This window comes from Erinaceus europaeus, chromosome X, assembly GCF_950295315.1.
Source record: "Erinaceus europaeus chromosome X, mEriEur2.1, whole genome shotgun sequence".
Classification (NCBI taxonomy): Eukaryota; Metazoa; Chordata; class Mammalia; order Eulipotyphla; family Erinaceidae; genus Erinaceus; species Erinaceus europaeus.
The window spans coordinates 28,948,208-28,968,321 of record NC_080185.1 but is presented as its reverse complement, the minus strand read 5'-3'; the positions used below and the strand labels follow the sequence as shown (position 1 = coordinate 28,968,321).

General features: G+C 40.0%; 1 long non-coding RNA gene across 1 annotated transcript in view; it reads right to left on the bottom strand.

The window, feature by feature from the left end:
* Window positions 1-298: 298 nt before the first annotated feature.
* The window catches only part of LOC132535807 (uncharacterized), a 651,000-nt gene continuing 631,184 nt past the window's right edge, over window positions 299-20,114 (bottom strand). The window contains exon 3 of the long non-coding RNA XR_009547540.1: window positions 299-325. This is a non-coding gene — a long non-coding RNA (uncharacterized LOC132535807). The remainder of the gene's footprint in view (window positions 326-20,114) is intronic.

Below are 20,114 nucleotides of genomic sequence, written 5' to 3'. Positions count from 1 at the left end.
AGTGTGGATTGAGAGAAGCATGAAGGAAAGTGAGCAAAGCCCCAGAGGTTCCATACAGGACCTTAACATGATTTATGCCATTTAATGCTATTTACAAATAATTATATCTTATATACTGACAAGAACAGTTGCTTATGTTCTCCCTTGTCTAAGATTATACGTGATTTAATAATTTTTTATTTATTTTTTATTTATAAAATGGAAATATTGACAAGACTATAGGATAAGAGGGGTACATTTCCACACAATGCCCACCCTCAGAACTTCATATCCAATCCCCTCTCTTGATAGCTTCCCTATTCTTTATCCCTCTGGGAACATGGACCTAGGATCATTGTGGGATGCAAAAGGTGGAAGGTCTGGCTTCTGTAATTGCTTCTTTGCTGAACATGGGCATTGACAGGTCCATCCATACTCCCAGCCTGTATCTTTCTTTCACTAGGGGGGGCGGGCAGGATCTGGGGAAGCAGGGCTCTAAGACTCATGGTGGGGTCCTATGCCCAAAGAAGTCGGGTTGGCATCATGGTATCATTTGGAACCTGGTGGCTGAAAAAGAGTTAAGATATAACGCAGAGCAAAATGTTGACTAATCATGAACCTAAAGGCAAGAATATTACAGATGGAGATTTGGGGTCTCCATTTTGGAAAAAGCTAGTAGGTCTGTTTTAGGATTATTCCAGAGGGCCCATGACTTTACTAGTTTTTGCCTGAGCCTGACATCTAATATGCAGGTGGACCCAGGTTATTGTCTGGGGTTATGGTGTCATATTTAATATTTTTTAAAAATATATTATTAAAAATGCATTACAACTGAAACTCAGTGTTGAAATTCACTCAGTTAACTAATTTGAGACCTTAAGTGCTTAGATTATAGGAATATATACTCAGAAATTAAGTGTATGCATTAAAAAGCTTGAGACAGTCAATCTATTTCCCCTCTCATCTTGATTAAATAGTGACTTATAAGACTATAAGTTAATAGGAATATATATTAACAACATTCCCACCACCAAAGGCCTGTGTCCCTACCTCTACCTCCCTATAGTGGAGCTGAAAATCTACTCTCCCCTTCCCCCAGAATTTTTACTTTGGTGCAATACTCCAATACTCCAAATTCAGTCAAATTCTGCTTTGCATTTCTCTTTCTGTCCTTCTTTCTCAACTTCTGTTTATGAGTGGGATCATCCCATAGTCATCTTTCTCTTTTGGCTTATCTCACTTAACATAATTCCTTCTAGCTCCATCCAAAATGGGTCAGAGAAGGTGGGTTCATTATTCTTTTTTTAAATATTTATTTATTTATTCCCTTTTGTTGCCCTTGTTTTTTTATTGTTGTAGTCATTATTATTATTTATGTGATCGTCGTTGTTGGATAGGACAGAGAGAAATGGAGAGAGGAGGGGAAGACAGAGAGGGGGTGAGAAAGATAGACACCTGCAGACCTGTTTCACCACTTGTGCAGTGACTCCCCTGCAGGTGGGGAGCCGGGGACTCGAACTGAGATCCTTACATAGATCCTTGCGCTTAACCAGCTGCACTACCGGCAGACTCCCGGGTTCATTATTCATAATAGTTGAGTGGTATTCCATTGTATATATACCACAACTCTCTCAGCCATTCATCTCTTGTTGGGCACCTGGTTTGCATCCTGATTTTGGCTATTACAAATTGTGCTTCTATGAGCATAGGGGTACACATATCCTTTTGGATGGGTGTGCTTGACTTCTTAGGATATATCTCTAAGAGAGGAATTTTTGGGTCATAAGGAAGGTCCATTTCTACCCTTGTGAGGATTCTTCAGACTGTTCTCCACAGGGGTTGGACCAATTTACATTCCCACTAGCAGTGCAGGAGGGTTCCTGTGTCCCCATAATCTCTCCAGCATTTGTTGCTGCTGCCCTTTCTGATGTATGACATTCTCACTGGGGTTACTTGGTATCTTGTGTTTATTTAGATTTCTCTGTCAATCAGTGACCTGGAGCAATTTTTCATATGTTTCTTGGCCTTTTGGATCTTTTTGATGGTGGATAAGTCTATTCATATCCTCTCCCCATTTTTGGATGGGGTCATTGATTTTCTTGTTGCTGCATTTGGAGAGCTCTTTATATATTTTGGTTATTCGCCTCTTGTCTGATGCATATAAAGATCTCCCATTGTGTGAGGAGTCTCTTTATTTGGGTGATGGTTTCTTTTGCTGTGCAGAAGCTTTTCAGTTTGATGTGACTGTCCAGTTTTTGCAGCACCATATGTTTAAGGAGCCTTCTTTCCTTCACTAGACAGTTTTGACTCCTTCATAATAAATTGGATGTCTATATATATGTGGGTTTAATTCTGTGATTTCTATTCTGTTCCATTGGTCCAAATGGTTTTTTTTCTATTACCACATATTTTTAATTGCTATTCCAATGTGGTTTAAATTAAAGTCAGAGAGCATGATACTTCCATTTTTCTACTTTTTCCTCAGGAGTACTTTGCCTCTTCATTTTTTTTTATGGTTCCACATGAATTTTTTTTGATGAGTTGTTTAATTTCCTTGAAATTTGTCACTGGGATTTTCATAGGGATTGTGTTGAATATATATATTGCTTTTGGCACAACAGCCATTTTAATTATATTTATTCTTCCAATCCATGAACAAGGGATCTTCTTCCATTTCTTTGTGTTGTCCTCTATTTCTTTTTTAATTGCTTTTTTAATGCTTTCTTTTTAAATTTTTTAAATTATCCTTATTTACTGGATAGAGACCGAGAAAAATTGAGAGGGGAAGGGAAGATAGAGAGGTAGAGAGACAGAGAGACACCTGCAACCCTGCTTCACCACTTCCAAATCTTTCCTCCTGTAGGTGGGGACCTGGGGTTTGAACCTGGGTCCTTGTGCATTGTAACATGTACACTCAACGAGGTGCACCGCCTGGCCCCTCTATTTCTTTTGTTAAAATTACAAAAACCTTTTCATGTATTTATTATTGAACAGAAAAATTGATAGGGGTGGAGACAGGGAAAGAGACACCACTCATCAAGCTTTCCCTCTACAGTTGGGAACCAGGTGCTTGAACCTGGGTCCTCATGCACTGTAATGTGTGCACTTAACCAGGTGTGCCACTGCTCTATTTCTTTTAATAGTGTCTTTTTTTCTAAACATATTTAACACCACTTTTCTTCTCATTAGCATATTATGAAATACTTTTTTCTCTTTTTTAAAAGAAACTTTATTTATTTATATTTTCCCCTTTTGTGGCCTTTGTTGTTTATCGTCATTATTGTTGTTGTTGGCTAGAACAGAGAGAAATGGAGAGAGGAGGGGAAGACAGAGAGGGGGAGAGAAAGATAGACACCTGCAGACCTGCTTCACCGCCTGTGAAGTGACTCCCCTGCAGGTGGGGAGCCAGGGCTCGAACCGGGATCCTAATGCCGGTCCTTGCATTTTGCGCCATGTGTGCTTAACCCTCTGTGCCACCACATGGCTCCCTTTAATAGTGTCTTATAGTTTTTATGGCAAAGGTCCTTCATCTCCTTTGCTTTATTTACTCCCAGGTATTTTATCTTTCATTGTTCAACGGTAAGTGAGATTTCTTCCTTGAATTCCCTTTCCTCTGACTCATCATTTGTGTGTAGAAATGCTACTGATTCATGTTATTGTTTGTTTTTTATTCTTCTACTTTACTGAATTTATTGATGATTTTCAGTAGTTTTGGGGGTTCTCTAACTATATTATCATGTCTTCAAATAATGATACTTTAACTTTTCATTTTCCAATATGAATTTCTTTGAGATCTCTTTCCTGCCTGATTACTCTAGTGAGAACTTCTGGTACAATGTTGAATAGTAATGGGGAGAGTGGACATGTAGTGAGAATGGTGGGAGCTTGTTGATTGTCAAACACAGGTGCTTTCAGGCTGTAATAAATCCCAGTCTATACTAAATATCTTTAGGTGATCAAAAAATTGTCAATATAAGAAAGAATAATATGAATGTTATGAGGGTAGATTTCTATAAATTAACCCCCAAGTTAAAAATGGAAGTTTACTACAGTATTTTCTACCAAGAGATTTACAATGTTCATTTTTACAAATAAGGCTGTAACTCCCTCTTTTTTTATTTTACATCTTTTATTGCCATCAGGGTTGTCACTGGGGCTCAGTGCCTACAGAATGAATTCACTGCTCCTGGTGACCATTTTCTCTTTTGTTTTCAATAGAACAGAGAGAAATGGAAAGATGAGGGAGAGATAGAGGGAGAGCAAGAAAGAGAAAACATCTGTTGTCCTACTTCACTGCTCATGAAACTTCCCCCATGCAGATGGGGAACAGGAGCTTGAGCCCAGATTCTTGCGCATGTTAGTACGTGTGCAAACCTTGCCATCACCTAGCTCTTGACTTTAACTCATTTTAAAATAAATTTTGTGTGTCATGTGTTGAAAGCTCATTTTTATTCTTACAAAGATGAATATGAACTTGTCCTACTGCCATTTATTGAAAAGACTGCTTTACTCCCAAATAATCTGATAGGATTATTAAAGTTGTCTAATTATCAATGCAAAATAAATCTCATATATATATATATATATACACACACACACATGTATATATTGGGCTGTCAGAAAAGTCATGACATATTTTTCTATTCTTTTTTCAAAAAACTTTTGAAATTATGTTTTTCTTTATTATTAGATAGAGATAGAGAAATTGAGAGGTGAGGGAGAGCTAGAGAAGGAGAGATATTTGCTGCTCTACTTCACCACTCATGAAGCTTTCCCCCTGCAGGTGGGGACTAGGGGCTCAAACCTGGGTCCTTGTGCACTGTAATGTGAGCTCTTAACCAAGTGCTCCACTGCCTGAACCCTCATGACATATTTTTCTATGCAAAAGTCCATCAAGACTTTTCTAAAAACCCAGTATTTATTATTTCATAGTACTATACTTATTATAGTAATTACTTGTATTTCTACTTTTGTATCAATCATATATAGAGCCAATGTGTTATAGCTGCATATCGATTGTCTGTCTTCTATTGATTATGCTTCCTGAGAAGCAGAATTGGAGAATCTAAGTCAGAACACTTAATTTATGTTTACTCTTGTATTGACTGGGCTATTCTTTAGTTTCCTCACCCTCCTTAACATTGCCTTATAATTAATGGTACAACTTTGGAAGATATGACCAAGTGTGGGAGGCTAGCAAGTTGATTTACTGTATATTTTTATCCCTATCTAACTGAGAGTAATGACACAACAACCAGTTGCAGATTGATAAGATCTGTTGTCTAATATTTCTCTTTCTTTTTTGCCGAAGTTTATATTGGTAATAATCTACTTGCTTTAGAAACTTTCCATTTTCTCTTAGGGCACCAAGTTATACTGGATAACTGCAGTAAATTTTACTTTTGGAACCAATTCATCATGAGGTCTGTATGTGTAACATCTTTCACCACGCCCCCCCTTCCTCATCACCATAGTCAAGCCCTGGTTATCTGATGTCTGGCAAATTTGAATAGCCTTCTGCTTGTTTCCAAGGCGTCCAGCCACTTTTTTTTTCTCTGTGATGCATCTTGGCATCCAAATTATTTGACATCCTGGCAAGACTGTAGTTTTGAAATTTGGGGGATTAAACAAGCAACAGAAACTACTTTAGATGGGGGGCAACAAGAAATGGGAACAGAACACCCATCAATCTTCAGACTCAGCTGTTCAAGAGAGAACCTTCAGTCTTCAGTTGGCTAATTTTGATGAAATATTTTGGGTTGGAATAGGAATAGGGATCTGGCATGCAGGCTGTGATCTGGGAAGTGCTGGAACAAGAAAAAACAAGTATACTAGTATGTAGGCCTCCTGGAAACTCCTTATAATAGGAAATTACTTGCTCCTCACATCCAGACTGTAATTTTTTAAAATTTTTATTTATAAAAAGGAAACATTAACAAAAAACATAGGATAATAGAGGTACAACTCCACATAATTCTCACCACCATATCTGATCCCCTTCCATGATAGCTTCCCTGTTTTTTATCCCTCTGAAAGTATGGGCCCAGGGTCATTATGGGGTGTGGAAGGTGAAAGATCTGGCTTCTGTACTTGCTTCCCCACTGAATATAGGCATTGACAGGTCAATCCATGCTTCCACAAGCTGTAATTTTTATTAAGGGTTTGGACCTGAGAGAAGTCTCTGCTTATCATCAGAGTCTCCATGGAGAATATTTTCACATCTTTTTTTCTTTATTGGGGGGATCAATGGTTTACAGTCTACAGTAAAATACAGTAGTTGGAGTATGTGTAACATTTCTCAGTTTTCCATGTAACACTCTAACCCCCCGCCCCACCTAGGCCCTCCTCCACCATCATATTCTAGGACCTGTACAGATCTTTTTTTTTTTTTCTAAGTTTCACTTATCTTCATGAGAGAGAGAAAATGAAAACAGAGTACCACTCTGGAATAGGTGGCCCATGGAATAAACTCCGGGCCTCATTTTTGCTCACTTGATCTTTTGTTCCTAGAATTCTCCTGGGTTCAGTCCTTGTACTTTGGTGTAAGTATACACCAAGCTTCCCTTGGTGATGTCATGTGGTCCCTAGACTTTCAACACTACCCCAAAGCTTTTGATAATTGTATGTCCTTGTTTTGGACCTTTTCTGATCTTCATATTTCTTTATCCACCTGCCTGTCTGAGGATTCTACCTGAAAGAGAGCCCAGCACCTCAAACTTCACGTGTCAATTCTGATTTTCCCTTTCAGATATGCTCTGTCTTCTGTCTTCTTCATATTAGTAAATTCCAGTGGCTTAGACCAAGAGACTTTAGTTTTTGTTCCACTCTCTCTTTTATATTCTGTACCAATTATTTAACACCTTCAAAGTACATCTAGAATTTTACCATTTTTCATTATTTCCAATTTCCACTATGGTCCAAAGCCATCTTTAATTCTTTTCTCAATTACTACAATAGCCTCCTGCTGGTTTCCCCTACTTCCTACTTTATTGCTTACAGTCCACTTCCTATCCAACATCTACAGTGGTCCTTTGAAAGTTCTACTTAAAGTTCCATTTCAAAATCCTATGATGGCTCCACCTTTCACTCAGAGTAAACCTCCAAGTCCTTATGATGACTTCTATCAGCCTATAGGATTTAGGCCCTTGTGACTGTTAGGACTTCCTTTACTACTCTTCCCTTTTCCTCTGCAGACTCCAGTCATATACTGTTCCTTTAATATGCCATTTAAACCTTTACATCAGTGTTTTTCCACCTACATGTTCTTCTTTCAGAACTCTTCTCTTCCAAGTCTATGCATATCCTTAACCTTTAACAAATCATTGCTCAAATGATGTCTCTAGTGCTCAAATATCAATTTCATTTAGAAGTTGACACACTTACCAATGCTTACTTTTTCCTTTGGGTTTAATATTTTTTTCATATAAATTACTTACTGCCCCGGCCTGCGGGGTTATCGACGGAAACCTAGGGTAGGGGGCAAGAGAATGGAGGGGACAAGAGACATGAAGAACGAGAGCAAGACAGGTTTCTGATCAAGCTCTGAAAATTTTATTTTGCAGCCGCATTTTAAGCACACACCATGAGGAAGTTCTGCTAAGGTAGTGGGGGGAGGGAGGTAGGTAAGCAACTTTCCAAACAGTTAGATGGTAATCGCAGTTACAATGATCGGAATGTCCGTTCACCGGTTATATGAGAGACTTAGCTAAGGTTTTGGCTCCCAGCATGTCCTCCCTTTTTACAATTTAAGTGAGGTGGCAATTGAGGGTAAAAGCTAGGAATCTTATCAAGAGATAAGCAGGCATTAACCAGAGGGGAGAAGTATTGACCTGATTTCTCCCGCGGGGTAAATACTGATCTTCCCGCATCTCATACGGCTCTTGGTGTCTTTTTTGGGAGAGAAGGAAGAGCCACTATTTCTAAGGTGAGAAAAACTCATGGGGAAGAGTTATGATGACTGACACCAACCTCCATGCAAATCAGGTTTGCTTCACAGGGGACTCAGAGGCAGACTATAGGGTCCTCCCCCTGCAGTGCTTAGCCCAGCACCCCTTACCGGTGCACACGCCATGCCAAGGCTGGAGTGCATAAATCTGAGTTTTATGCAGCTCCTAAAAGAGGTGTGTCACCCTCAGGTTCAGCCACGCCTCTGTCAGCCAAATCAAGTCTGTGGTAATATATTTGTAAGGGTTTCGATGCCAAGGAGTCAATTTGTTGTTTTATAAGGCCAATAATCTTATTAAAAATAAAGGGTCCCAAGGTAATCATTAACAAAAGACTAATCAGGAGTCCCATAAGGGGTATCAAAATGTCCTAGCACGCCACCAGCAAGTCTAAGGGAAGCAGTCAGTGGATGTGATGTCCAGGGGAAGAAACACAGCACGTCTGGTCTTCTGGTGGGTCAGCGCCAGCTGATGAAATTCTTCTTCTTCATAGAGGGTCAGCTGTGGAACAAGCAAAACTAGGAGGCAAGGACCAGGTAGAGAAGAATCGACATGAAAATATAGGGTGGTGTTGTACCAAAACAAAGAGGAGGTGCATACACATTAGAAGTCAAGGTGAGGTTCCTTGAACATGAGGAATATTGGGAGAAAAGTGAGCAGTCAATAAACATGTAAGGATGAAGTCAGCAGTGGTAGGTCAGCAGAAAGAGAAGACTTGGATAAGCTGGTGAGGTTAGCTGGACCATATACTGCCATGGCATCCTTTGTGGTAAGGACTTGCCAACAGGGACTCTGTGGATTTTGCAAGAGCAATAATGTCATCCACCATAATAAAAGGAAAACAAAACATGGACATCCAGTGTTGAGAAAAGAAAGAAGAAATATGTCTCTATGGCTGGGAGAGTGGGTGGCTTTGTCAATGAGATATAATAAATGGACAATTCGTAATATTTTGTAAATATTAGTATAATTACTTCATTGACACTTTAGCCAACTGAATATTGGGGGTGCATTCCCCTTTTTTTATTTATTGAGCTTTTAATGTTCTAAAGGAAACAAAAATACATGGATTGGATGTCTATTGAAGCAAAACAGAGCATATGACTCCTAAGGTTTTTGAACTTTTTCTTGTTTGAGCTGTAGTCCACATAAATTTAGAAAAAGTACCAATTGAGAAAAAAAAATGTTTTTGTTTACTAAACATGGGCAGGTGAATTACATCAATCTGCCAGAGAGCATTGGCTTTTATCAATGGGGATTAATCTTAAAAGTCTGAATAGCAGTATCTTAATTAAACAATGCAGGAGCCAGTAAAGTGCTCTCACTATGGCAGGTCAAGCTTTAAAATTTTAAGAGGCTTGTAAAAAAATGAGAAAAATTTTTGGATATGAGTGACTTTAGGAGTCATCACACACCCATAAATAAAAAATTAAAAATGTTTAGTTTTAAATCTTACCATATGAGCAGTCAGTTCTTCATGTGCAGATGTACCTATAATTATTTACTTAGGGAGAGAACTTGTACCAAGTTAATTGATGATCTAATGGTTAGAATTGGCTTAAGTTCTCTTATATGATTTTAGAAGTCTCTTTATTAAAATATACCAGTATGTTATAGAAAGTCAATACCTAATGTGTTGACATGATAAAATGTTTACCATTTTTAGCATTATTTTAAACTGATTAGACAGTTTAAGCACACTATTATAACTTTAGTTTACTAAGATCTTTACTCATCACAAAGCTATCATGAGTAAGCATAGATATAAAACTCTTAATAGATTTTGCTCTTTAGAACTCTAATATGGCAACTTAAAAGGCTAAAATAAGACCTCATAGCTTAATTGTTCAAAGTACTAATTTTGTTAAATCAGGATTTGCCAAAACAAATCTATCAGACCAGAAGCACCATGTATTACCTTAATTTATCAAGAATAAACCTCTGACAGTGTCTTAAAACAAGCCAGATAAATTTATTTTTTTTACTCTCTAAAAGAACTAATTAAAGTTTGACATGTAGAATATGTACTCTCAAAAGCCAATTATTTGATAATTTTTGTAGTTTTTCTAAATAGGGGAGTTATCTCAGTAACAACTTTATTAGAAGGAGTAAGTCACTGTAAAAGCAAAAGTAACTAACTCATGAGTAAGATTTAAAAATCTCTTAACAAGTTTTAAAATAAAAGTTTTAACCGGAACATTTTTTGTCTATATCAGACATAAAACTCTCTTAACTTTTTACCTAGTCTCTCATGTTTTAATATCTAGAGTTCTTTTTCAGGGAAACCAGAGGCATACTTCTTGAATAAAATGTAAGAAGGTTAGCTAAAACATCTATACAGCTCTACATTAGGCTGCCCCATATTTATTTGATAAAAAAAATTTTTTTTACATACCTTATTTAAATTAAACCTCATTTATCAGAGCAAAAGCCTCTGGAGTTAGATAATTAACATAACCATTGTGTTATCTTTTACTAACCTAAGCCAGTTTTGCCTGTTTAGTTGAGAAAGTATTTTAAAAACTTTTTTTTTAATTCACTTAAATAATTTTAAGTAAAATGTTAAACTTTGTTAGGATCTTTTTTTTTCTTTTTTTAAATTTTTTTTTATTTAAGAAAGGATTAATTAACAAAACCATAGGGTAGGAGGGGTACAACTCCACACAATTCCCACCGCCCAATCTCCATATCCCACCCCTCCCTCGATAGCTTTCCCATTCTCTATCCCTCTGGGAGCATGGACCCAGGGTCATTGTGGGTTGTAGAAGGTAGAAGGTCTGGCTTCTGTAATTGCTTCCCCGCTGAATATGGGCGTTGACTGGTCGGTCCATACTCCCAGTCTACCTCTCTCTTTGGGTCTCTGGGGAAGCTGAGCTCCAGGACACATTGGTGGGGTCTTCAATCCAGGGAAGTCTGGCCGGTATCCTGATGACACCTGGAACCTGGTGACTGAAAAGAGAGTTAACATACAAAGCCAAACAAATTGTTGAGCAATCATGGACCCAAAGTTTGCAAAAGTGGAGAGGAAGTGTTAGGGAGGTACTCACTGCAAACTCGAGTGTACTTCTGCTTTCTTACTTTGGTGCCATACTCCAAACTCAGTCAATTTCTGCTTTGCGTTTCACAAAGCTATCACACCCTTAGGGCAGCTATGAACAAGGGTGGGTATACAACTTAATTGATATTTCACTTTGATTTGGATAGGTAACTTAAAAAGCTAAGATAAACCTCATAGCTGAAAATGTTCAAAATAAATTTTTACTGTTAACATTTCTTTTAGATGACCATTTTATTCTAAATAATTTTGTTGAATCACATCTACCAAATGAAAAATTTTTATCAGGCCAGGAATACCTGGCCTTTTTTCCTGGCAAGGTCACTGCTCTACACTGACTGGGTTATTAGAAAGCCATTTCAAGCATGGAATTAACAAATTAACGAACAGTGGCAGTTGGTATTGGGGTGCTGGTAAGATTTACAATTCTCACAAGAGGGAGAGAGACTGCAGGGGCATTTTACCATGCCTAGAGATCTCAGAAAATCTTTTAACTAATGAATTGATGCTGATATTAGCTATCAGAAGGACGAAACTGTCCTATATTTTACTCTGGTAAAAGTGTGCCAACTCTATGAGTCGGGATCTTTAAAACCACATTTAGCTTAACTGAATCTTATTTAAAACTTAAAACAACCTTTAGTTACTTAGGGGTTAACACACATTAATGGAAACAAGGTTAGCACAGACTTAAAACATACATTTTTGGTGAAAAGAAAAATTTTCCTTTTGAAAAACCGCTTTGGATTTTGGATTCTTAACTCCATCCTCTACACCCCTCCACCAGGAGGGGCCTTTGTGGCTTAGGGGAATGATTGACTGAATTTGCCAATCTGTGGAGCAGTAGCTCTGTGCCATGATTGGCTGCACGGACAGAACAGGTGGGCTTAGTTTACCGCACGGAGAAAAATCTTTGAAATTCTTTTTTCTGGGCTAAGGTACATTTTTAGAGTTTTAAAGAAACAAATCATTAAATTTCTATCAAAAGTGTGTACTGGTTCTCTGATTAATAGTTTTTAAGTTAGAGCTCTGGTGGTAGCCAGAGGGAAAACCTGGATTTTTTTTTTTTTTTGCTGGCTAGTTTTAAGATAATGCCAAATCAAGAGCCCACAGTTCTTTAACTAATTGTAAATGGTCTCGTTTTTCTTCTACTAATTTTCTAAGGGAAGCTGTTTTTTGTGCTAGTTGAGTTTTAGCCTTGGTGGTGTCAGCCAAGTCGAGGACCGGAGCACAAAACGGAGGGGTTGTGGCATAGGGAGGCAGTCTGGACAAAGAAGAGCAAAGGGGTGGCCAGTCAGGACTATGATATTTGGCCATCTCTTCATCAAGGGATAAGGCCTCTTCAGGAGAAAGACTATCATCAGGCCCATCTTTGGCGGGGGGTCTTAAGGTTGTCAAAGAGGGGTAAATCTTAACAGGAGGAGACTTAGCAGGAGCCTCAGGGATGGGGTCTCCTGAATCAGGCATGGGAATAGAGACAGACTCACAAACAGAAGGTTATCTCTTAAACAGTTTCCTACTCTGGCCCATCTTTTTCATCAATAGTCCCTTCTAAGGGGAACCACGGACAAACATCACTCACAAAATAAAAAAAAACTTCTTGAGATCCTTTTTCTTAACCCTTACTCCTCGTGTCTTGAGGGACTCTTTGAGGCCCTTAAGCAACAAATCATGTTTACTCAATGCTTGTCCCATAATTGTGTCGCTCTTTCTTACCTCAAAACGGATCAATCTCACAGACGGGCGAATCTGCGGCGATCACCACGCGGATCTTCACTCACTCTGGGCTAGAGCGGCGATCCAATGCGAACCTTCACTCACTCCTTCTCTGAAGTGGCGGTCCTATGCTCCTTGGTCGACCGGGGAGCGACGTTCTCTCGGACCCCAGACCCAAAAAGGTCCCACGTCGGGCGCCAGGTGCCCCTGCCTGCGGGGTTATCGACGGAAACCTAGGGTAGGGGGCAAGAAAATGGAGGGGACAAGAGACATGAAGAACGAGAGCAAGACAGGTTTCTGATCAAGCTCTGAAAATTTTATTTTGCAGCCGCATTTTAAGCACACACCATGAGGAAGTTCTGCTAAGGTAGTGGGGGGAGGGAGGTAGGTAAGCAACTTTCCAAACAGTTAGATGGTAATCGCAGTTACAATGATCGGAATGTCTGTTCACCGGTTATGTGAGAGACTTAGCTAAGGTTTTGGCTCCCGGCAACTTACTTTCCCCAGTAAAGTGAATTGTGTCTTCCCTCCCATGCTAAATCATATGTTGGTTCTTTGTGAATTAATAAGGTTAGATGAGGTCTTGAGTATGGGACCACAATGGTAGGATTAGTTCCCTTATAAGAAGATACAATATTCCAAAGATCTTTTCCTCCTCCTTCGCTCTACCTCCCTTTTCTTACATTTCCTCTTCCCCTTTTCTATCCTCTTCCTCTTCCCCTACACCTCTTTTATCTATTTGTCCCATTTTCTGACATGTGAGTTCACAGTGAGAAACAGAATCAGCCAGCAAACACTTGATATTGCATTTACTAGCTTCTGGTGTTTAAGCAACCCAGTCTCAAGTTTGGTATTTTTATATTGAAGCCTTACATAGGACAACCCTTCTCAGTAGAACACAAGTTCAAAAAGGACATGGAGTTTCATTTGATCTTTTGTTTTCATATCACCAGCGCCTAGAATAGTTGTCAGCATGTAGTGCTCCATAATATTAATGAATCAGGTATGGTCCTTGAGGAGAAGAAAATACACACATGGTCATACTACAAGGTGGACAGTGGTGTTAGATTCCGGGTGACTCAAAGAAGAGAAAGTTCATTTTTGAGCCAAGGGAGATGTAGGGAAGTAGTGGGAAGAATCTCCAAGAGATTAATGAAGTAAGTGAGTCACATCTCAAAAAATGGCTACAATTTGGACTTGAGTGTATGGGGGCAGAAGAACTGAACATCTGAGGTAGCATGAAGAGTTTAGTTAGGCTGAATTTGGGCATGTAGGGGGGAGAAGAAGGGAGAAATAAGGTTATAAATGAAATGTGTGGTCAAATCACAACTGTTCATGAATGTAAGATTATATAGTTTCGCCTTTAAGTACACGGTATATTAAATGGAGTAGGTATGAAAGGTGTAGAGTCAGGAGCAAAAAATTTTAGTCATCAATCAAGGATTTTCTCTGCTTTAATATTTGTTCTTTTTTTCCCCTTTATTTTTAAAATAGAAAATATCTACAAAATCATAGTATAAGAGGGGTGAAATTCCACACATTTCCCACCACCAGAGTTCCATATCCCATCCCCTCCATTGGAAGCTTTCCTATGTCTTTGGGAGCATGGGCCCAGGGTCATTATGGGGTGTAGAAGGTGGGAGGTCTGGCTTCTGTAATTGCTTCTCCGATGGACATGGACATTGACAGGTTGATCCATACTCCCAGTCTGTCCCTATCTTTCACTACTGGGGCAGGGCTCTGGAGAGGTGGGGTTCATTGGTGAAGTCGTCTGTCTGGGCAAGTCAGGCTAACATCATGGTAGCATCTGCAACTTGGTGTTTTCCTTTGCTTTCTCCTTTCTTGTGGGACTCAGTTCAGTAGTTCTTGTAATGTAGAGTTCACTGTGGCTAATTCCTTTAGTTCTTGAATATATGAGAACTGCTGCTGAAGGCCCTGACTTCCCTGCTAGTTGCACATTCCATACGGGCTTGGGAGTGGTTTTGTTTTGGTCTGTGGTCCTGGTTCAGTTGGGGATACGAAGGCTGAGTAGAGTTGCTGGAGCTTGCACTTGGTGACAGCAAAGTTTTTCTCGCTTTGTTCCTCACTCCACTCTCCTCTCTCAGGATTCCTACAAACCACAGCTCCCTCATTGTCATCAGCTTGGCAAGTTGGTGGCACTACAGATTAAGTCTCTGAACTGTACATAATGTTTATCAACCTGGGATGCTGCAGGCTGATGGACTGTTTCATGGCCTTATCTAGTTCTACCAGATGAGCAAGAAAGAATATTCTAGTTAGTGCATCTAGTATCTTTTCTCCTACTGGTTCACTCATGGACCCCAGAGATCAAGAGATTTACCTAAAGTCTTGGGGCTACCAAATGAACCAAGAAAGTGCAATTCTCCTGACTTTACAGTCTGATTAATGAAAGTCCCTTTCCATGGTAGTATTTATCCTTCTTTTCTTCTTTCCTTCCTTCCTTCTTTCATCAGAGCACCGCTCAGTTGGTGTTGGGGATCAAACCTAGTACCTCCCCAATGCAAGTCTTATGTGCTACTGCTGTGATAGGTCTCTGACACTTGTGGTAGTATTTCTTACTGGCATATGTCTGGGCAGACATTGGAGAACAGTGAGATAGAGCTGTCTCCCTATCCCTGTGCTGTCAGACCAGCAGAGTCATGAATACTTTTGGCCCTGCTAGTAGTTGTAAGCACATCTAATAGCCTCAATGTTTCTAAAAGGGTATATCAGGGTTCGTATAGAGTTTCAGGGTTGCTAGGATCTGGTCCTAAACATTTAGAAGGGATGGTCACCAGGGAAACAGCCCTCTCACTGTTCCATATAAAGTTAAACTAGTGGGGAGGATATTTTCCTTAGCAGTTTTATTGTAACTAGTACCATTAGTAGTAATGTAGTAATGTCAAATATAGGTCAAAACTCTCTTTTTTGTCATTGCTAGGATTTTATGTCTCCAGGATTTTTTTTCTCCAGGGTTGTTGCTAGGACTCGGTGCCTGCACCATGAATCTACTGATCCTGGAGGCTTCCCCCCCTTTTGTTGTCTTTGTTGTTTTATCATGGTTGTGGTTATTATTATCGTTGTTGTTATTGATGTTGTCATTGTTGGATAGGACAGAGAGGAATGGAGAGAGGAGAGGAAGACAGAGAGGGGAGGGAAAGATGGACACCTGCTGATCTGCTTTACTGCTTGTGAAGCGACTTTCCTGCAGGTGGGGAGACAGAGGCTCGAACCTGGAATCTTACGCTGGTACTTAAGCTTCACACTATGTGTGCTTAACCCTCTGCGCTACTGCCCGACCCCCTCTAGGATGTCTTTATCAGGAGAGAGAGAGAGAGAGAGAGAGAGAGAAGAGAAGAGAGAGAGAAAGGGAGAGAAAGAAAGAGGGAGAAAGAGAGAGAAAGAAAGAGAGAGAGAGAGAGAGAGTGAGTTGGAGCATAGCACTAAAGCTTCCTCCAATGCAGTGGGAACTAGACTGGAATCTGGGTCATACAGGTGGCAAAGCAGTGTACTATCCAGGAGAACTATTTTACAGGGCATGAAGCTCTCTTTTAACAATACAGGAAAGGGAGGCAGGAGATAGTTCACCTAGTAGAGTACACACTTTACCATGTGAGAGGACTCAGGTTTGAGTCACCAGATGGAAGTACCATACAAAGGGGAATCTTCATGAATGGTGGGGCAGTGCTGTGGGGTCTCTCTCTCTCTCTTACACACACACACACACACACACACACACACACACACACACATTTTTATTATCTTTATTTATTGGATAGAGACAGCCAGAAATTGAGAGGGATGGGGGATATAAAGAGGGAGAGAGACAGAGATACATCTGCAGTCCTGCTTCACCACTTGCAAAGCTTTCCCCATGCATGTGGGGACCAGGGGCTTGAACCTGGGTCCTTGCTCAAGGTAAGACATGCACTTAACCAGGTACACCACAACCTGGCACCCTCTGGTCTCTCTCTTCTCTCTTTAGTTCTCCCTTTCTGTGTGCCACCCTCTCTCTAAAAATAGTACAGTCTACCCAGTGCAGTGGAATGATGCAAGCATGAAGCCCCAGTATAAAAGATCACACACACACACACACACACACACACACACACACACACACACTAAAAAAAAAAAAAGGAAAACCCACTTGTTTCCTCATATAAACAACATCAACCACCAAAAACCAATATATGGAAGGATGTAAAACATCTTATAAAAGTTGCATTTTGAATGATTCAATTAAAATATTTGTACTAAAGCTGGATAAGGGCAAGAGAATGACATTCCTTAATGATGACTCTTTGGTCACTACCAGGCCACCTCATTACCTGGGGCCCTAGTCAGGGAGTCCTTGGATTCCCACACAGACATGATGGGCCTAGACCTCTAACAGATCCCTCTCTTGACTGACACTGGTCATCTCCATCAGGGACAACATAATGACCCCTCTGTGGACCCCGAAGGACCTTGCCCTCAGTGTGAAGCATCAATGTTAGGGACTGTTCCATTATCCAGAGGGAGGCTGAGCAACATACTCTACCACTCTAGAAAAATGGGTCCTGAAATTAGTGCAGGAATGTTACTAGCCATGACCACAGAATGTGAGCTCAGATCTACAGGGGTGCAGAGCTTACATAGGCTCCTGTGCTCAATATAGGTACCAAATCAAATAGATGGGGTTTATAGTTAACAATATTTATATACTTTTTCATATTTGGGAGCTACTCTCTTCCCTGACCCAGCTTTCTAGTCCTTTTTCCAATTATGACACCATCTCCTCAGACAATACCTTGGGTCCACCTGCATGCTGTTAGACTCAGGCAAAAACTAGTAAAGTCATGGGCCCTTGGAATATACTTAAAATAGACTTACTAACTTTTTCCAAAATGGAGATTCCCCCCAAATCTTCATTTGTAATATTCCAGCCTTTAGGTTCATGATTAGCTAACAATTTGTTCTGCCTTATAGCTTAACTCTTTTTCAGCCACCAGGTTCCAGATGCTACCATGACACCAACCTGACTTCCCTGGGCAGATGACCCCATCATTGTGTCCTAGAACCCTGCCTCCCCAGAGCCCGGCCCTACTAGGGAAAGAGAGAGACAGGCTTGGAGTATGGATCAACCTACCAACACCCATGTTTAGCGGGGAAGCAGCTACAGAAGCCAGGCATTCCACCTTCTACACTGCATAAGGATTCTGGGTCCATACTCCCAGAGGTTTAAAGAATAGGGAAGCTATCAATGGAGGGGATGGGATACTGAGTTCTGGTGGTAGGAATTGTGTGGAAGTGTACCCTTCTTATTTTATGGTCTTGTCAATATTTCCATTTTATAAATAATAATAAAAAGACTTGAATTGGAAAAGACACGTTTCAGTTATCTGGTAAACCTACTGATAGTAAATACATGGATTTACTATAGTGAATGAACAGTTATAGTTGTAATACCGGTTTAACTGTCATGTGAGTGTGTGCTTGCATGTGAGTGTGTGCATGCATGTGAGTGTGTGCTTGCATGTGTGTGTGTGTGTGTGTGTGTGTGTGTGTGTGTATGGAGAGACACAGAAAGAGGAAGAGAGATAGAGAGAGGGAGAGAGAGAGATTGAATTCAGTATTTAATTTGTTTTCTCTGCTTACTACATGGTTATGGTCCCAACGGTAGAAAATATTTTGTAAATGTATTAAAGCCTAACTATACCATGATTCTTTTGGCTACTCTTTAAACTGGAGGGCAAGTACCATGTCATATTCATCTATTGGATGGCAGATGTTCTGCACAAAATAAGCACTTGAACAACATCTGAATTGAAATTCAGATGGTGAACATAATGTAGCACATACAGGTGCTAGTTTAGAATGCAGTACACCTGAAGCCTATATGAACCAATGTTACTTTCACATAATATTTTTTAGTCTGACCTGAAATGTTATTCTATATTCTGAAGTCTAGTCATATGAAACATCCACACAGCTTTTCTGCTTGTGTATAAAACTTTATAAAAAGGAAAGAAAGATAGAAAGAAAGAAATGAGAAAATGTCTTAGGATTGCTGTGAGGCATGGCCATGAAGTAGCAGGACACAGAACAGAGTCTTCCCCAAAACAACAAATATCTACAGCTATCAACCTTAGCAAAGCTGAGCAACTACAGCTGAGATATACGCAGAAGCACCATAGCCTCAGGTGGGTGCTTGTGGTGAGAAAGGACTTGAAACCAAATGAAGAACTAAGCACAGTGGCAGAAGATGGTGCCATTTCCCCTGTATGCATAAGAGTAGTGAAGGCAGCATACAGTACTGACTGTGAGAGAGGGGAACATGTGAGCTTTTGGTCCATGACCTTGGGGACATTGGTCTGGCCATTTCTCTTTTTCTTCCCCAACTCCCCATCATTTTATTCAATAGGACAAAGATAAATTGAATGGCGAGGGGAGTTAGAGAGGGAGAGAGAAAGACACTTGCAGACCTGCTTCACCACTTGTGAAGTATCCTCAAATCTGGGTCCTTTTGTGGATCCTTGAGTATACTGCTGTGTGCTTAACTGGTTGTGCCTCTGTCTGGCCTCCTATCTGGTGAGATCTTTCCTAACACAAGTGAGTAACTAATTCTACTTCTGTTAGCATGTTTTCTAACAAAGTTACAGATACTGGATACAGGTTAGGGCTTAAGGTACTAAGTACAGGTGTACATGTATCGTTAAGCAAGAGGTAATCATATACCTTAAAGTAAAAGTGCTTAATAGCCCTCCATAATGATACTTAGACCTCACAAGCCTGGGATTCTAGTAGAATGACCTAAAGGAGGCATCATAAATTCTCTAACTGATTAAATTTAGACCTAATAAGTTCAGCAATCTAGTAGAAAGGCTAAAAGAAGGCAGACCCATCAATAACAACAACAACAACTATAATAATAAAACAACAAGGGCAGCAAAAGGTAGTAAATAAATAAATATTTAATTTTTTTAAAAGGGAGTTGAGGGAGTCGGGCTGTAGCGCAGCGGGTTAAGCGCAGGTGGCGCAAAGCACAAGGACCGGCATAAGGATCCCGGTTTGAACCCCGGCTCCCCACCTGCAGGGGAGTCGCTTCACAGGCGGTGAAGCAGGTCTGTAGGTGTCTATCTTTCTCTCCTCCTGTCTTCCCCTCCTCTCTCCATTTCTCTCTGTCCTATCCAACAACGACAACAACAATAAAAAAACAACAAGGGCAACAAAAGGGAATAAATAAATAAAATAAATATTTAAAAAAAAAACAAAAAAACCCCCCAAAAAAAAACCAAAAAAAAAAGGGAGTTGAGTGGTAGTGCTGTGGGTTAAGTGCAGGTAGCACAAAGCTCAAGAACTGGAGTAAGGATCCCGGTTCGAGCCCCTGGTCCCCATCTGCAGAGGAGTCACTTCACAAGCTGTGAAGCAGGTCTGCAGGT